The sequence below is a fragment of the Malania oleifera genome, chromosome 5 (assembly GCF_029873635.1).
Source record: "Malania oleifera isolate guangnan ecotype guangnan chromosome 5, ASM2987363v1, whole genome shotgun sequence".
Classification (NCBI taxonomy): domain Eukaryota; kingdom Viridiplantae; phylum Streptophyta; class Magnoliopsida; order Santalales; family Ximeniaceae; genus Malania; species Malania oleifera.
This window is the reverse complement of record NC_080421.1, coordinates 81,358,156-81,377,015: the sequence shown is the minus strand read 5'-3', so window position 1 is coordinate 81,377,015 and position 18,860 is coordinate 81,358,156.

Genomic DNA, 18,860 nt, shown 5'->3' with positions numbered 1-18,860 from the left:
ATCATCCTTTCGGTCTGTCCATCTGTCTAGGGGTGGAAAGCAGTGCTGAATGCTAGTTGTGTACGCATAGCCTATAAAAACTTTTCCAAAATCGTGAAGTGAATCTAGGATCTCGGTCTGAAACTATGGATACTGGTACACAATGGACACAAACTATCTCCTGAACATATATTTCTGCCAATTTGTCCATGGAATAACCAACTTTAATAGGGATGAAATGAGCGGTCTTCATCAGATGATCAACAACCACCCAAACTGCATTTAACCCCTATCGCACTTGTGGGAACCCCGTAACGAAATCCATAGATACATGATCCCATTTCCATTCTGGAATGAACAATGGCTACAACTGCCCTGCTGCTCTTTGGTGCATAGTTTTAACCTGCTAGCACGTCAAACACTGTTGTACAAATTCAGCAATCTCCCTTTTCATTCCACTTCACCAGAAATACTCTCGCAGATCCCTGTACATTTTAGTAATGTCCGGATGAACCGTGTATAGTGATCTGTGAGCTTCCTCTAAAATTGTTATTTTAATTTCGTCATCTGCAAGAACACACAGTCTATTGTCAAACCTCAGAGCTCCATCATCAGATATACTGAACTCCTCTCCCTGACCATCCTGCACTCTTGCCATTACCTCTGCCAATTCTGCGTCATCACCCTGAGTTGTCTTAATCTTCTCATATAGTGTAGGTTGTACCACCAGGCTGGCAACAAATGCCTAAGGACTATCCTCTACCAACTCTATGCTGAGTCTCTCTAAATCCATCAATATTGAGTGCTGAATCTCCATGGCTACCAATGTCGGTCCCATTGATTTCCTGCTCAGAGCATCAGCTACCACATTCGCTTTTCCTGGGTGGTAACTAATGGTGCAGTCATAATCTTTAATAAGTTCTGGCCACCTTCTTTATCTCATGTTTAGTTCTTTCTGGGTAAAGAAATACTTTAGGCTCTTGTGATCCGTGAAAATTTCGCACTTTCCACCATATAAATAATGCCTCCAGATCTTTAAAGCATAAACCATTGCAGCTAATTCTAAGTCATGCACAGGATAGTTCCTTTCATATTCTTTAACCTGTCTAGACGCATAAGTAATGACTCTTCCATGCTGCATTAACACACATCCAAGACCATTCAAAAAGGCATCACTATATATCACAAACCCATCCTCCCATGATGGAATAGCCAATACCGGTGCTAAAACCAACCGTTGCTTTAACTATTGGAAACTCTGCTCACACTCACTAGTCCAATCAAACTTTATATTTTTCCTCATAAGTGGTGTTAATGGACTTGAAAATCAAGAGAAACCATGTATGAAGCGCCGATAATAGCCTGCTAATTTCAGAAAACTCTTGACCTCTTGAATACTTCCCAGCCTTTCCCAACTCACCACTGCCTCTATTTTACTCGGATCAACTGATATACTTGCCTTAGAGATCACATGGACGAGAAAGGTAACCTACCTTAACCAAAACTCACATTTCTTAAATTTTGCATACAATTTTATTTCTCTCAATATCTGTAACACTAGCCTCAAATGATGTTCATGCTCTTCAAAACTTCTCGAGTAGACCAGTATATCATTAATGAACACAACCACTAATTGGTCCAAATATTGATGGAACACCCAATTCATTAAATCCATAAATACTGCTGGTGCATTAGTCAACCCAAATGGCATCACTGAGAACTCGTAATGCCCATATCTGGTTCGAAATACGGTCTTTGAAATATCTTATGCTCTAACTTTCACCTGATGGTAACCCAACCGCAGGTCAATTCTAGAGTAAACCTAGGTCCCCTGGAGCTGATCAAACAAATCATCGATCTTAGGGAGAGGATTTTTATTCTTAACTGTTAATTTATTTATCTCCCTATAATCGATACATAACCTCATGGTCCCGTCTTTCTTTTTCACAAATAGAACTAGCGCACCCCAGGGTGACACATTGAGCCTGATAAACCCCTTGTCCAGAAATTCTTGTAACTGATCTTTTAATTCTTTCAACTCAACTAGAGCCATGCGATATGGTGCTCTAGATACCGGTGCTGACCCCGGCAACAGATCTACAGTAAACCCAATCTCTCGGTCTGGTGGTAAGTCAGACAATTCCTACGAAAAGACATCTAGAAATTCTCTCACCACGGGTATATCAACTTGTTTTAATTTTTATTTTGGTAATTCTTTTAAGTATGCGACATACCCCTGGCAACCACCTTGTAGCAGTCTCCTCACCTGAATGGCCAACACCAGTTGTGGTGAGGCACGCACGTGTAATCCTATAAATCGGTATTCTTGCTCACCCGGGCGTCTAAAAATCACTTCTTTCTTATGGCAATCTATGCTGGCATGATGAGTTGCTAGCCAATCCATGCCTAGTATCACATCAAACCCCTGCATATCTAGGACCACGAGATCAGCTGGTAGTACTCTCTCGTGAATACTTATTAGGAAATTCAAAGCACCTTCCTGCATCTTACCACAGATTCTATCGGCGTACCCACAGATAGTTCTACATCTAATAACTGTGTCTCTACCCCAGTTATTCTTACATATCCTGCCTATATAAAGGAATGAGTGGCACTTGTATCAAATAAAACAATAACTTTATATGGTAAAGCAATAAGGGTACCTGTGACTACGTCCTCGACCATCTCAGCGTCACCCGGCGTCAACGCATAAACTCTTGCCGGCGGAATATTCCTCTACTGACTTCCGTGGGGCACCTGATATCCACCCCGAAATGGTCTGGGACCTGGTGCATAATTTGATAGCATCTGACATGATCAAACCATATGACCGGGCTTCCCACAACGATAACAGATATTCTCCCCCAACTGGCAGTCCCCTGGGTGTCTCCATCCACATCTGGAACAAGTGGCAAAAGACTGTCCACCCTGAAATCCACCGTGCTCTACCATCTGCCTTTGACCCCTGCCAGATCTACCTCCTCTCCAAGGGCCTCAATTGGGACCCACCTGAAAACTTGAGGGTGCGGTCCTCTTCTTCTGGCTCTATATCTCAGTTTCTCTCGGCAAACTCTCCTCTATTATAATAGCTCGATCAACCAGTTCTGAAAAATCCTGTATCCTCAATACCGCCACCTGTCTGTAAATATCACGCCTCAGATTTCTATCCAACATTCTAACCTTCTTAACTTCATCTAGGACGATATAAGGGCAGAAACGCGAAAGCTTGATAAACTTCGCTACATACTGCTGGATAGTCAACGATCCTTAGGACAAACTCAGAAACTCCTGTACTCGAGACTCTCTCACTGAGGTAGGATAATATCTATCAAAAAATACATCCCTGAATCGGCCCAGGTCATCTACACTAGAGTCATCCTCTGCTCCTCCAACAGTCTAGTGGTCGTCCACCATCTCTCAGCCTCCCCTGCCAGTCTATACATAGCGTACAGAACCCTCTGCTCATCTATGCAATGAAGTAACGTTAGAATCTTCTCAACTTCCTGCATCCAATTCTCTGCAACTGCAGGGTCAGCTGCTCTTGGAAATGTCAGCAGGTTCATCTTCATAAATTTCTCTATAGTACATCCCTGAGTTGGAGATGGACCTCCCTGCTTTCTAGATCTTCGAGCTATCTCAGCCATAACTTGTTGAGCCACACTGCATAGCACAACATCTGAATCCCCACCTCCTGCGCTAGAAGGACCCACTCCGTCATCACCACTAGCGTGAGCACTATTACCTCCTGGGTCCATCCTGCAAGATTACCAAATTACCTTAGTGTCTAAATCCTACAATACTATACCAGCTAAAATACTCCTATCCTTTCATTACTAATTTAAGGTCGAGCCTTACTGCATGAAAATAGAAAGCATCGATAGTTTACTATGGTTTTCTTAGAATCGTCACCCTAGGAAAATAACAGAAACCACCCCGAAACTCTACCTCCAAACCGCAGAACCAAACCCTAAATTCTCATCCAAATTTCCCTAACATCACTTTCACTAACTCACTATGCTTCTCATCTTAAAATTCCCATTTCTAAATTCTGGTACTGTTTTCCGCTGCACTCTAGAGTCTGCATAACCTAGCAACCTAGGCTCTGATACCACAATGTAATGCCCCAAAAGTTATTCCATTTATACATATATATATATATATATATATATATTACTTTAATATCCCCACTATAATCTCTTAGGCCTCAAATAGGCACTGAAGTATTTCTATAAGTAATGGGCATACCTATGCAGCGGAAGAACATAAATCACATAACCATATATATACATACATTACCAGAATTCAGTGTCTTCCCATATCATAATTACATATACCAGTACTGTTTCCCCAAAAATTTAACTTCCCTACACAAACTTACCCTATATACAGGGCAATAATAGGGGTCTTTCTATCTATGAGCATGATCTGCTCACCTAATTGGTTCACCTAAAAAATATTAAAATAATGGGATGAGTCAACGCTCAATAAATGGAAATATTTTATTACTAGTGTGTGGCAACCGAATTACATAACCCTAATAATGACGATTAAAACTGTATAAGCTGGCAAATCAATAAAAATATATCTTACATTTATTGTAGCTTAAAATATAAATGTATCATCTGAATTTTCTATCTTTCATACTACTAATACCATACTATATTTATAAAATACTATAAAACTGTATACATATACATAACTGTGCTTTTCCCTAGAAATATGTATGTCATGATTTGACCCCTCATGACAAGGTTGTGCGGCCTGTAGGCGGGACTTAACTTTGGTTGGCCTACCAGGTAAGTCATTATACTCTACACTACCTCAGTCCGGTCAAACTGCCTTATCTCCTAAGCACAGAACTGGACTGCTACCTCGTCAAATCAGCCCCCTCAAACTAGAAATTGGGGAGCTGCATCCACTCCGAGCACAGTTTGACGGTACCCACACACATCTGAGATATGTGTGTAGACACCCTATTTTTGCCCTAGCTAAACAGAACAAGGGGTCCCCTCTTATTATTTTCATTATTATTATTATTACTTTACTATTATTATTTTTGGTATATTATTATTATTATTTTGTTATGATTATTATTTTTAGTATCTTTATTATCATTATTATTATTATTATTTTATTACTATTATTTTTTTATTACCTTATTATTATTATTATTATTATTTTAAATATCACTTTATTATTATTATTATTATTATTATTAATTACATTACTATTATTATTATTATTTAGATATTATTCTTATATTATTACTATAATAATAATTATTATTACTATTCCATTTTCATTATTATTATAAGAATAAAAGCATAAAAAAAAAAGAAAAAGAAAAGAAATTCAAAAAAGGGAAGTTTGGTTTTAGGTTTTCAATTCTTTTTTTTATATAAGGGCGCTACACTGCACACAGCCGGGGGCCGGGGCTTTCCTCTTCTTCTTCTTCTCCCTCTTCTTCCTCTCCGGTCCTCTTCCATCTCTCAATATCCCAGCTTCACCAACCCTCTCATACTAACAGCCTCACCGGCACCACACACCCATCCACTCCCCGGCAACCCGGCATAGAGCCACTGCAGCTTGCTCCGTCATCAATTCCAGCGGGCAGCAGCAGAAAACAGAGCACACGGGGATCCTATTGCCCGTCAGTCTGTCGCTTGTTGCACCGCCGCTAGCCATCACCCAGCCGAGCTACAACACCCAAACAACAGCCCCGACATTTACGTTGCTACCAGACAGCCGTGAACTCTATTCACGGCCAACTCCATCAGATCGTCACCAACAGACTCTCCTCCGTCATCAAACCACCATTCGTCGCCGTCGCTCACAACATTGTTCATGCTCTTCACCACGACCTAGGCCCCATCTCCAATCTCTCATGCAGCCGTCCCCGTCGTCCTCTGACACACGACGGACAGCCGTAGCCCTCCGTCATTCCCCTACCTGCTGTAAGTTCCCTGCACATGAACACACACCAGCACACACAATCTGCATATATATATATATATATATATATATATATATATATATATATTTTATTACGTTGTTATTATTATTATTATTATTATTATTACTCTAATACTTGTATGTTATTATTATTATTATTATTATTATTATTATTATTATTATTATTATTATAGATTGTGGTATATTTAATTGCCCTTGTTTTTTCTAATACGTATATATCTCACATCAATTTGTTTCTTTTGCAGGATTTTTCTTCCTTTTGTAGCAATATTTATTTAAGTTATATATAAATTATATAGATTTGATATCAATTTGTCTTTTATGGCAGAATTTTTCTTCTTTCTAATTTTAGGAAGTCCATATTATTTCTGTATTAGTATTTAGGGTTTAGGCCATATTCATTGTTGTGTGTGTTTTAGGGTGTCTTGGTTATTATTGTATTCATTTTATGTTGAATAATTGTAAATTCATGGTTGTGTATTATTTTTGGTTGCCATATTGAATAGGTACACATTAATTTTGGCGATAACTTGTTTCCATAAGTTCAATTATTTTCTTACCCTTTTCATTGGTTTCCATACGTTAATTTTAAGTTCAATTTGTTTCTTTAATTAATTGTTGGCATATGTGTGTTGCATATCTTTGATAGCGTGTTAATATTAAGCTAAAGATCCTATCAGTAAAATATGTATATTATTAGTTAACAATATTTATTATTATTACTGTTAATATTATTCTTATTACTATTATCGTTATTTATTATTATTATTGTTATCATTATGGTATTTTTGTTATTATTGTTAATATTAGTATTATTATTACTATTATTTATTCTTATCATTATTAATATTGTTATCACTATTTTTAGTATATTGTTATTGCCTTATATGTTTATTTGTATATTTATATTATTTTGAATGCACATTTTTTTTTTTTTTGTATAGTTTGTATATTTGTATTATTATTGTGATTGCCTTATATAATTATTTACATATTCATGCACATTCTATTGTATATTAGCTTACATATTTTCATATTATTATTGTGTTTCAATTTTAGGTTTTTCTATGTTTCAATATTGTATAGTTTATATTTTAATTGTAGGATTGATTTGTTTCTTTAATTATTTCCATATTGTATATATTTATATATATTGTTATATTGTTATATTATTGTTGTATTGTTATATTGTTATTGTTATAGCGAATATTCCTATAGTGTATATTGTTATATTGTTATATTGTTATATGGTGTATATGAGTATAATGTTATATTAAGTATGTTGTTATATTTAGTATCCTTAGATTACACGTTCATATTAAGAATATTGGCATATTTTAGTATTATATTAAGTTTAGTATTTTATTCTATATTATTATTATTATTATTATTATTATTATTATTATTATTATTATTATTATTATTATTATATTTTGTATTATTAGTGTATATATATATATATATATATATATTTAGTATTCTAATATGTATGGTAATATTTTGTTTTAGTATCTTTAATATCTTCATATATATAGTATATGGTATTTTATTGCTTATTATATGTATTGTGGTAGTTTAATATCTTAGTTTTTTATCCTATTATCATGTATTGAAATCTCCTAGAGAATTTTGGAAAATATTTTAAACTATTTATGAAAAATCTATAAATTTTGAAAATAAATCTGGGAGCTATTTTTGTAAAGTATTTTCTTGATTTTTTTTATCCCTATGATTTTATTGCGGGGGTATGAGCCTTCGGGCATCACGTACCCTAAGCTCTGAGGGAATATATATATGTATATATTTATTTATTTATTTATTTTTTTCATGTATTTATAAATTCATAAAAAGGAGTAATTTAAAGAATTATTAGATTAACTTAGGGATAATTTCAAATTAATTAGGTATCGTTCGTAAGAACGGGCGCATAGGGGGTGCTCGTACCTTCCCCTCGCGTAACCGAACTCCCGGCCCCAACTCTGGTAACATAGACCCATTCTACCCCTAACGGAGTAGTGATCATGTGTTCTAACCACACTAAAAGGTTAGTGGCGACTCCGATACTTTCATATTTTTAATTAAAAATTCAAATTGATTTTAATTTTGCCGCCCGGGGCACACGCGCACCCGGGGACGTCGCGACAATGTGGTTGCACTCTATTCTATAAATAGCAACGGTACCGTACTCTGTACACTATATATGTCTGTAATATTTTCTCAGGAATCTGATACTGTATAAATACATGTACTATAATTATCTTTGCTGTTTTCATCATGTTTCCAAAATAACCATAACACTACATCTCTGTATTGAAAATATTGTAATATGTGGATAATATAACTGCATAATCTGTCTATATAAACTGTCTGTATAATCTATCTATATAATCTAAGTGTTATGGCATTAGGAAAACATGGCATTCTGTAAATATTGTAATATACTAAACTGAATAAAATCTATTTATATCTGTCTGTTAAACAACTGTGAATATCTGTCTATATACTGTATAACATGATATGATGAAAAGCTGTATAAATTCTATATCAGGAAAATATCTACTCAGGCCACACATTCATTAAAAATTCTCATTCTATAAAAACTGAATAATAAATTGGTATACTTGTATATACATAAAATTTCTGATAATATGATTAAAAACTCCTAACATAGTATATACTTGATTTCTATAAAAGCCCCTACTGTGCCTGGTCCTACTCCCGCAGGGTTCCCCGCTCAACACCCTGAAAACAACATCTCCCAAAATAAAATATCATTATTTTTCTATGTACAATATTTTATATAACTAAGGGAAAGGCAAAATCTGAATAAAATGCCTTACCCTAAAATTGGGATGGAATTTGAACCACTCCCACCAACAATCCACTCCGGCGGACTTGCAGAGAACTTTCCCATGGGCGTCGTGATGGTCTCAGATCATCGATCCGGCAAGAAACGGAGCCGGAATCGAAGAGAGAAGGAGAGAGATACATTTATAGAGAGAGAGAGAGAGAGAGAGAGAGAGAGAGAAAGAGAGAGAGAGAGAGAGAGAGAGAGAGAGAGGGAGGATTTTGCGCTAAGTTTTGTTGAAAAATCTGGGTTTTAGCTATTTATAGCCACGGGTTCATCAACGAGACACGTCATCTCATTGACAAGTCCTTGAAGAAGTTCGTCGGCAAATCTTCACCCCTCGTTGACAAATTTCAGACTGCCACAAACCCCCTCTCGGTATCTTCTCGTCAACGAGACGCATCCTCGTCGATGAGACCCTCATGTATTTTCGTCGACGAATCCCCTGTATTCGTCGACGAGACCCTAATTAATTTCTTGGGTTATTACAAAGAATCTCATGCAACAGTTTCCGAACTCGATCATAGTTGACTTGGTTGCACCCTAGACTTCCATTAGTCATGCCCTGATTGAGATACTCTAGAAAATATAGGGTTCAGCTGAAGGATTCCTTGACCTAGTCGCACCCTGGACTTCACTTGGTCGCGCCATGGTCGAAGCTCTCAGTTTTTCTACTTCAGTTAGCACTTTGGAGTCTTCATTTCATGACCTGGTCGCCCCTTGTGATGGTTTGGTTGCACCATATAGTCGAGCAGGGTCATATTGCTTTAGATGAAATAAGGCCTTGGAGACTTGGTCGAGCCTTGTGCTTCCCAATTGCTTCCTTGGCTTCTTACATTGCTTAACTCCTCAATTTAAGCTCCAATTTTCTAAAACATGAAACAAACCACGTGTAACTTTGAACTAGGATAAAAAGGGACAATTACAATGAAAAGGAGAACAAAGCATAGTTTGAATTCCGGTGTTATCCCAAGAGGGGGGGTGAATTGGGTATTTTAAAAATTAAGTCCTTCAAGTTCTAATTTTGAAAATTTTCAATTACAAACTTGCAAGTTACTTAATAACATGCTCAATGTTTCATAATTAATCAATTTAATGTGCGTCTTTATCATGCATACAATTTTACCCAATTACTCACAAATGAACCACATGTTCAACACATACACAATAAGTAGATAATTTAAATGCAAGTGGAAATTAAAAAGAGTTAAGAGAAGAGAGAAGGCAAACACAATTTTTATGAGGTTCAGCCTACCTTGGCCTACGTCCTCGCCTTGAGCAACCCACTTAAGGATTCCACTAAATCCCTACTCCTTTAACTGGGACGGAGCTTCCCTTAATAGTCCGCTCCTTACAAAAGGCATAGCTTCCTCCTCAACCCTGGTTCATAGCCCGAACCATGAATACAATATAAAGATTACAATTTCTGCAAAAAAACTCAAAGTGCTTCTAACCAAGCTAGTGAGTACAATAGAATTCCTAGTACATAATCATATGATAAAACATGAAACTCAATATATATGTAAAGATATAATCTTTATATAAAAAATGAGATGCTTCACAAATCTACCCTTTAATCAATATCTCCCAAAAAAAAAATTTTATAAATAAATGCTTTAGAGAACTTAAGGTTTTATTTTAGAGTACTTTATGCAAGAATATAAAATACAATCCCTTCTAAAATTAGTATTGAATAACACGTAGATCTAAGTTCTTGCTATCAAATAATTTATAAAATTAAATCTTTGAATAAAGAGGATGTCCTTGAATATTACAAAGATTTATACAATATTTTTCAAGTACCTTTTGCATCAATAATGTAAATCTTTTTGAATAAAAATATAACTTTAAGTGTCACAAGAATTCAAGTTTTAGAATACTATTCCCAAAAGATTTTTCAAATAAATAACTATGGGAAAATAGGTTTCTTGCTCCCAATAAGATTTTTAGATAAACAGATACTGGAGAAGATGGTTGTTTAATAAAAGATTGAATACTCAATAAAAGATTTTTCCAAACCTCAAGATCAAACCTAGTTTAGCAGAATTTGTGCATGTATTCGCTTGGATCTTGATGCTAAGAATGCCCAGACAGATGTGTATTCTTTGGAATGCAAGCAAAAAATCTTAGCAGAAGGATTTAAGGCTCTCAAAGTATGCTAAAATTGATCTCCCTTGCTAAAATTGATCTCCCTTTTGTCATGTTATCTTCTCCTAGGGTTTTGGGAGTGTTTAAACATGTATTCTCAGCATTGGATCAAATTCTGGTTGTTGGATAATTTTAATTAAGAAAACTCTATGTGTATCCCCGCTAAAGTGTCGTTCTGCACTAGGAGCTCGTCGACGAGAGAATGCATTCATCGATGAGTGCTCAACACTCATTCATCGACGTGAACATGACTTTGTCAACGAGAGCACTGTCTGAGATTTTTGAGCTCTCGATATTTTTCCGTCGATGAGAACAAACTGTTTGTCACCGAGTGACCTTCATGTGTTCATTGAGGAGGCCATGGGGTTCATTGACGAGACTTATAAAATTTGCCTCTAAAAATTTATTCAACCTAGAACTAATGTAAATGAAACTTTAATGAAATGCATGAATCCTAAGGTCAGTCTAGGGTATATTTGAGTTTCAAATTATATCATATGACATATGTAAATACATTCAATTCTACATACCCATTCCCATTGAAGATCTTGAACTTGAAGCTTGCTTCTTCATCCTTTTACTCTTCTAGTTCCATGTATTGAGCCAAGTGATATGTACTTTAGGTTCCTCATGGCTTCCATATCGTGCTTACCATTCGTGCATTCTAAATCATGATTCTATTCAAAAATTCAATTGCACAGGTCAAATACCAAGTGATTTGTCATTATCAAAATAGGATTGGACTTATAGAGTCAACACATAGGTAAATAGGGGCCTAAAATAGTATATTTTAGGAACACATCCAAGTTCCCTCCAAGCCCTGCATACACCATGCCCTGTTCAGAAAACTCCTTGAACACCAACGTAATTAGCACCAATATCGGACCTAAGGAACTCTTTCCCGGTTTGGTATTCCACCTTAGCCACAATTTACACCTAGCAAACATCTCCAACTTGTGTCGCATGAGATACCCCCAGACCTTTTGTGATAACCTCATGAAGTATTCATGTTAGACCCGTGATATAAAGACCCGAAAATTATAATAATTAAATAATAGAGAAGAAGGGAAAATTAAAAAGAGGTTAAAACATGATTCGTCAACGAATGTCCTGATTTTGTCAACGACTCCCAGTAGGATTCGTCGACAAGTCTCAGTGTTCGTCAACGAGGAGATACTGAGAGGGTGTATTTCAAACCCATTAGTTCATTGACAAGTTCTTTACCCTCATCGATGAACTGCCTTCTTCGCCTCGTCAACAAGGCCACATGTCAAGTCATTTATAAATATGCAAAATTTGGGATTTCAGCGAGAGAGTCAATTTTTCCTTCATTTTCTCTCTCTACATACGGCTTCTTTGACTTCTCTCTAGATTTCTAGCCCGTTTCTTCCCTGGTTCGACGATCAAAAGCTACCACATTGATCCATGGGAGATTCTCTACAACCTAACTGGAGTAGAATTTCGATTTGAGAAGTTTGGGAACCATCCCAAAATCAAGGTAAGTAGATTATTTAAGGGTTATTTGGTTTGTAGGTTTTTCTAAACCCAGATTTACTAGTAGATGTTGTTATACTGATGTTTGGGATGATTTACGTAGGTGTTGTGAGTTCAGGGTGTTGGGGTTTTTACTGCAGGTAGGTTAGGGAACCTAGTGGGTGTTCTTAGGAATCCAGGTAAGATGATGAATAGTTTATAATTTAGGAAATATGAGCATGAAAATTATTCTGGGTATTCGGTTGATTGACAGGAAAATATATATATATGTGTATAATTTCAGGATTTTGTGATTATGAAAGTTGCGGGCATAAGTTAGAATCAGTAGGTGAGTTTAGTTAGCCAGGTAAGGGAAATATGCTATGCTAGAAAATTTAGAAATTTTATCAATAAATTATAGTATTAGTTTATTAAGATACATGGTATAAATTATACAGTTTTACAAATTTTAGAACATGAGTTTTATTAATTGTGTGACCTGAGTAGATAATGGTTATGTACAGAATTTATACAGTTTTTCAGAATACCATGATTTACAGTATTTTGGCACAGAAATATGTTCTATCATAGTTTACAGAATTATAAATTACAGTGTATAAATAGACAAATATTATACAGACAAATATTTTACAGTCAGATATTTTATAGACAGATATTATACAGACAGATATTTTACATATAGATATTTTACAGTATTTACCGAATACCATGATTTCCAAAATTTTAAAACCATAAAGATTATTCAGTCAAATATTACAATTATTTCAGTTAGATATTATAGTTATTTCAAATCAGAATTATAGTGTTATAGTTATTTTGGAATCATGATGAAACAGAAAGATAATTATATATATTAGTATTATATATAGTATTAGACCTTGATGAATTAGTTCAATCAGATTCAGACAGCAGAGCATGGTACCGTAGCTAACTCAGATCAAAGTGCAACCACATATCTCAGATAATGTTTGGATTTCCGTCAACTGTGCCCATCGAGGGATTGCAGGCTCCCTAGTATTTTGGGTTGAGGAGGCCATCTGATGAGGTAGAGATAAGTTACCATGCCTAGAGGGATTGTAGGCTCCCCAGTATTATGGGTTGAGGAGGCTGGACTGATGATGGTAGAGTTTTAGTTGACTTACCTAGTAGGCCAACAAGAGTTAAGTCCCACCTACAGTTCGCACAACCCTATCATGAGGGGTTAAATCATGACATGTAATTTTTCAGGGTAGTTTTCATAGTTATTTATGTATATATAGATTTACAGAATAGCAGCAGATATATTATAATACGAGCAATATGATTAAATAGAAAATTCATATATTATAGATGTATTTTAAGCCACATAGGTATGAGTTGCTAAGTATTATATTTTATATGATATCTTAATTCAGTTATTTATCAGTAAATTATTTATGTAAACTTAGTTACCACACACTAGTAATAGCATATTTCTTCTTACTGATAGTTGTCTTATCCCCGTGATTTAACATTTTTCAGGTGATTCCATTAGATAATCAGATCGGGCTCGCAGGTAGAGAGGTTGTCTACACTACCCTGTCTGTAGGGTAAGTGTTATCAAGGAGTTGTATTCTTGAGTAGCATTCAAGAGTTTTTGGGTAGAAGATGCTGGGATGATGTGTATATATGTATGTATATTTTGGGGAGATATTGAATTCTGGTATTGTGTATGTGATTGTACAGTTTTATGTTTTCCATTGCATAGTTGTTGTCCAGTAGTCTTTACAGGGGTTTCAGAGTAAATGATTATCAGTCTATTTATATTTTATAAAAAAAATGGTATGAAATTTTAGGTCGTTAAATTTATGCAGCCCTCACCAGTCCCCAAACATCCATAACAATGTAGTTAATAATACCCACCATTTTGTGTGTGGTTATAATACACAAAATGACATTATCTGACTCAAAACTCTTAGCTACAACTCCACGTACAACTATGTTACCTTGCAGCGTATAGAGATTCTTTGCTATCCTTTGTCCCTTCATCACCATCAATACACCATCACTCACCATCATCATCCCACCTTCACACTTGTAACTATACCTATTAAAATCCAAAGCACCTAATGATATCACATTCTTCCATAGATCAAGTACATGCTTTATCCCACACAACGTCCTTACCACACCATCATGCATCTTGATCCTGATATCTCCTATTCCGACAACTTTGCAGACCGCATCGTTTCCCATCAAAACGGAATCAGGACTCATCAATCCGTAAGTGGTGAACCAGGACTTGTTGGGCGTTATGTGAAAGGAACATCCCAAGTCTAGGGTCCAAGAACCCGTGAGGCATTTTGAACTTGATGAAACAAAAACCATCTCATAATCACTGCTCCCCGAGTCCCCTTCTTCTAGTACATTCACAGATCTTGATAAACCCTCTTAAGCTTTTCTTTTTCCCTTCTCCCACTCTGGACATTTTGATTTTATGTGCCCTAGTTTCTCGTACTTAAAACAGCAAATGTCCTTCCTCCTCATGGATTGAGTTTTATTACCACTTGATCCACTCCATGACTTGCCTTTTCCACGATCCTGATAACCCTTTGCCATGAGCCCTTCACCATGTGAACCCTCATCACTGGCCTTCTTCCTTTGATCGAACCCTAGTAATGAACTTGTGATGTCCTCCAACTCTAGGGTTTCTTTCCCTTAAGTCACCGTCATAGCTAGATTTTCGTATGTAGGCAACGTAGGTAGGGAATTAAGTAGCATCAACGCTTTATCCTTTTCCTCGAACTTCACATCAACTCGCCCCAGTCACTAAAGATCTAATTAAATGTGTTAATGTGTTGAGTCAAGTTCGGACCCTCCGCCACCTTAAGCCAATATAATTTTTGCTCAAGATATAACTTGTTCGTTAATGATGTGAACATGTATTGGCGCTCTAGTTTCAACCAAACTATTGTCGGCGAGTCCTCATCTATGATGTGATACAAACACATCATCGACCATACATAACCTGATAGTGGACACAGTTTTCACTTCTAGCTCCTTCCAACTTGCTTTATCCATGCTTTCCGGTTTCTTTCCGTATAGACCCTTCACCATCCCTTGCTACACTAGCAAGTCCTTCACCCTCCTATGCCACAACCCGAAATTCCCTATTCCATCGAACTTACCAACCTTGAACCTCGCAGAAGAAATCCCAACCATTGAGAACCAAAAGCTCTGATACCAATTGTTGTGCAACATGCCAACAATCACCCTGGTCTGATACCGATTATTGTTCTCAACAATTTGCCCTTAGAAACCAATTGTCAACGCCGAGGGTGCGCAATGGAAGACCTCACATGAACTCTCTTAAAACAATCAATGGAATTAGCAAGTAAGCACTCGATGACGAACCATACGAACCTAGCAATCACTAAACAATAAGAAGCAATGAAAGCAACAATCAAAACACAAGAATTTACGTGGTTTGGCAATTTGCCATGTCCACAAGAGTAGCGGTTGTTTTCACTATGAACAATGAAGCTTATAAGCCTAATCTCATATAAAGTTACATAATAATCATTATATAACAATCTAATGCGTACATAAGACCTATAAATGATCTAAAACACTTCTGTAGCTATCCTCTGGACAAAATCCCTCCAATTAGCCCAATCTACTGATCTCAGATTTGAAAATTCGTAATGTAAGTGAGTGAAACCGTTGACGATTTTGGACAAACTGTCAACAGTTTGAAGTAGAGAAGAGCACTTTGCAGCTACTGCTTGAAATTGTCAACCGTTACACCCCAAATCGTCGATGGTTTGCCTTCATAGTTGCACTTTGCATCTCTCTTTTGGTCCCTCGCTTCGCCTTACTTTCCACGGTATATGCGTTATACTCAGAATATGAGCCATATCCCCAACATGTTTGTGTTGTTGTTGTTTGGAGGGATTTTTGTTGACTTTATGAGTCCTATCCCGTTTTGATAATGTCAAATCATATGTATTTCATTTATGCATTTAGTGTAAGAACAAATTTATATTTCAGAAGGCACAAATGGTCATTGCAATATAAAGCCCATGAAGCTCTTAAAGAACACATCACACAACTTTTACATGGACAATTGAAGAGTAGAAGAATGAAGACATATAATTTCTCAGTTGTATTGCTTTTAGATTAAATTGTATGTGCATGTCTTACTTGATCTGATGGAAAGCTCAATAACTACCTTTGATTGACCCTAGGAAATCAAATTTTCATGGAAAACCTTTAGCTTAAAAAGATAAAGCTTATACAAAAGGTTTGAAGTGTTTTTAAGGTCAAGAGAAGGTTTAAACTCAAATTTCTAAAGGGGCTAATCGACCAGATGTTAAGCCCAGTCGACCGAACAGAACAAATGGCCAAAAATCATTTTTGTATAGGGCCCAGTCAACCAGACTCCTAAGTCTAATTGACCGAACCGCGCTAAAGAGGAAAATGGCCTTGGAACGGTCGACCGAACCTCAGGTCGGTCGACCAGAACTCTCGAGTTAAGCTTTATTTTGAACAGAAAATGGCCACAAAAATTCAAAATAAATTATTATTTTATTCCCAACGGCCTTAAAGCGGTCATATTTTGAAAATGCCTATAAATACCTTACTCGAATCACTTAAAATAACTTTTGTTAATCTTGCATTATACTTTTTCATATTTGGGATTTTTATTCTCTCTTTTTCTCAAATCAAAGAAGCTTTTACTCTCATATACTCATTCAATTGAATATATTTTTGAGAGCAAAACCCTAACTTCTCTAAATTTCATTTATTGCAAAAAATATTTGTTGGAGAAATCATTTATTACATTTACATCTTTGAGCATTTATGATTATACACATTCACTTACTCAAAGATCATTTACTCTCATATTGAAAAATATTTTTGGAGAAATCTTTTGTTGGACTTGAATCTTTGAAGCATTTCTTATATACATTTTTACTCAAAAATTATTTACTCTCATATATTGCAAAATCTCTTTGAGAGAAACACACATATTCTATTGAGCTTAAATCTCATCTTGTGAGAGTGCAATAAGATTTTCATTATACAACTTAACTTTTGAGAAACATTTCCTTGTACACAAAAACTTTTATTTTCTTTTGTATTTACGGTTCTGGTTTGAACCGTGCCAGACGCGAGGTATCGTTTGAAGATGTTGTTTTGCCAAGAAGGAGTGGTGTAACGGGGGGTTCCACCCAATTGAAGGAGTGTGTATAAGGTGGCTCCACTTTGTTTAAGGAGTAGATAATGAAATCCTCAAGAGGGTTGTCTTGAGGCGAGGACGTAGGCAGGAATAGTCAAACCTCGTAAAATTCTTAGTGTTTGCTCTCTCTTTCCCTACACTATTTATTTTTCGACACTTGTATGTTTATGTTTAATTTGTTGTGATTATTGTATGTGTTAAATATTTGCATATTTAAATATTTGTGGGATTTGAGATTGATTGAAAAAACCCTAAGCTTGAGATATACTAGGTATGTTTTAAAATAGGGCAAAAAGTGACCTAGAATTTTAAAATATCCCATTCACCCCCTACTTGGGATTACACAAAAAATCACAATTTCGAATTTGAATTTCTATTGGATTTGAATAAGATGTAATATAAAATTATATTAAAATTTGTCCAAATTCACCAAAAACTAAATTTAAAAGTCCGAAATTCAGACTCCCAAATGCATTGTAAGTTATAGACTTAATAAAATTTTGTCCAATATATTTTCAAAGATTTAAATTTATTCCTTATTAATGAATATTTCAATATAAACTTACTTCAATTTCAATAAAAGTAGTGCTACACTTACCAAACATCAAACTTTCACTTTCCTACTATTTTATAATGATGAGTAAAGAGTTCAATGTCATATTTGTGCTAGAGTTCTCTATGATGAATCAAGGATTGACCACTGTGCAGAATTGAATGCAAACCTTTTGTTTTTAAAAAGTCAACTAACTCTAGGGCTGCATTACTATTTATTTAATTTTTATTATATAAAATATAAGTTATATTAATTATATTCTTATTTTAATCACATAGGAGATGTATAACAAATGTCTCTTAGGAGACATATTAAGAATTAAAATTTAAAAATTTCATATTGGAGTTTTGAGTTTGACATTTAAAAAACAAAAAAAAATACACAATAAAAGATGAGTTAGTCAAAGCCCCATACATTTTCACTTTCCATCCACCAATGGCTAATAAAAAAAGAGAGATGTATGAAAAAGAAAAAAAAAAAAAGAGGAGAGGAAGGGAAATAGTGAAATTAAGGGGGTGTTTGGTGGTGATGTTAAAAATGTTTTCATTAAATGATATTTTGGATAATTTTATTTATAAAAATTAGACCTTACTTAAATATTTTTACTATTCTTATTTTATAAGATTCTCAAGTATATACACAAAATTTGAATTTTTATGTTGAGT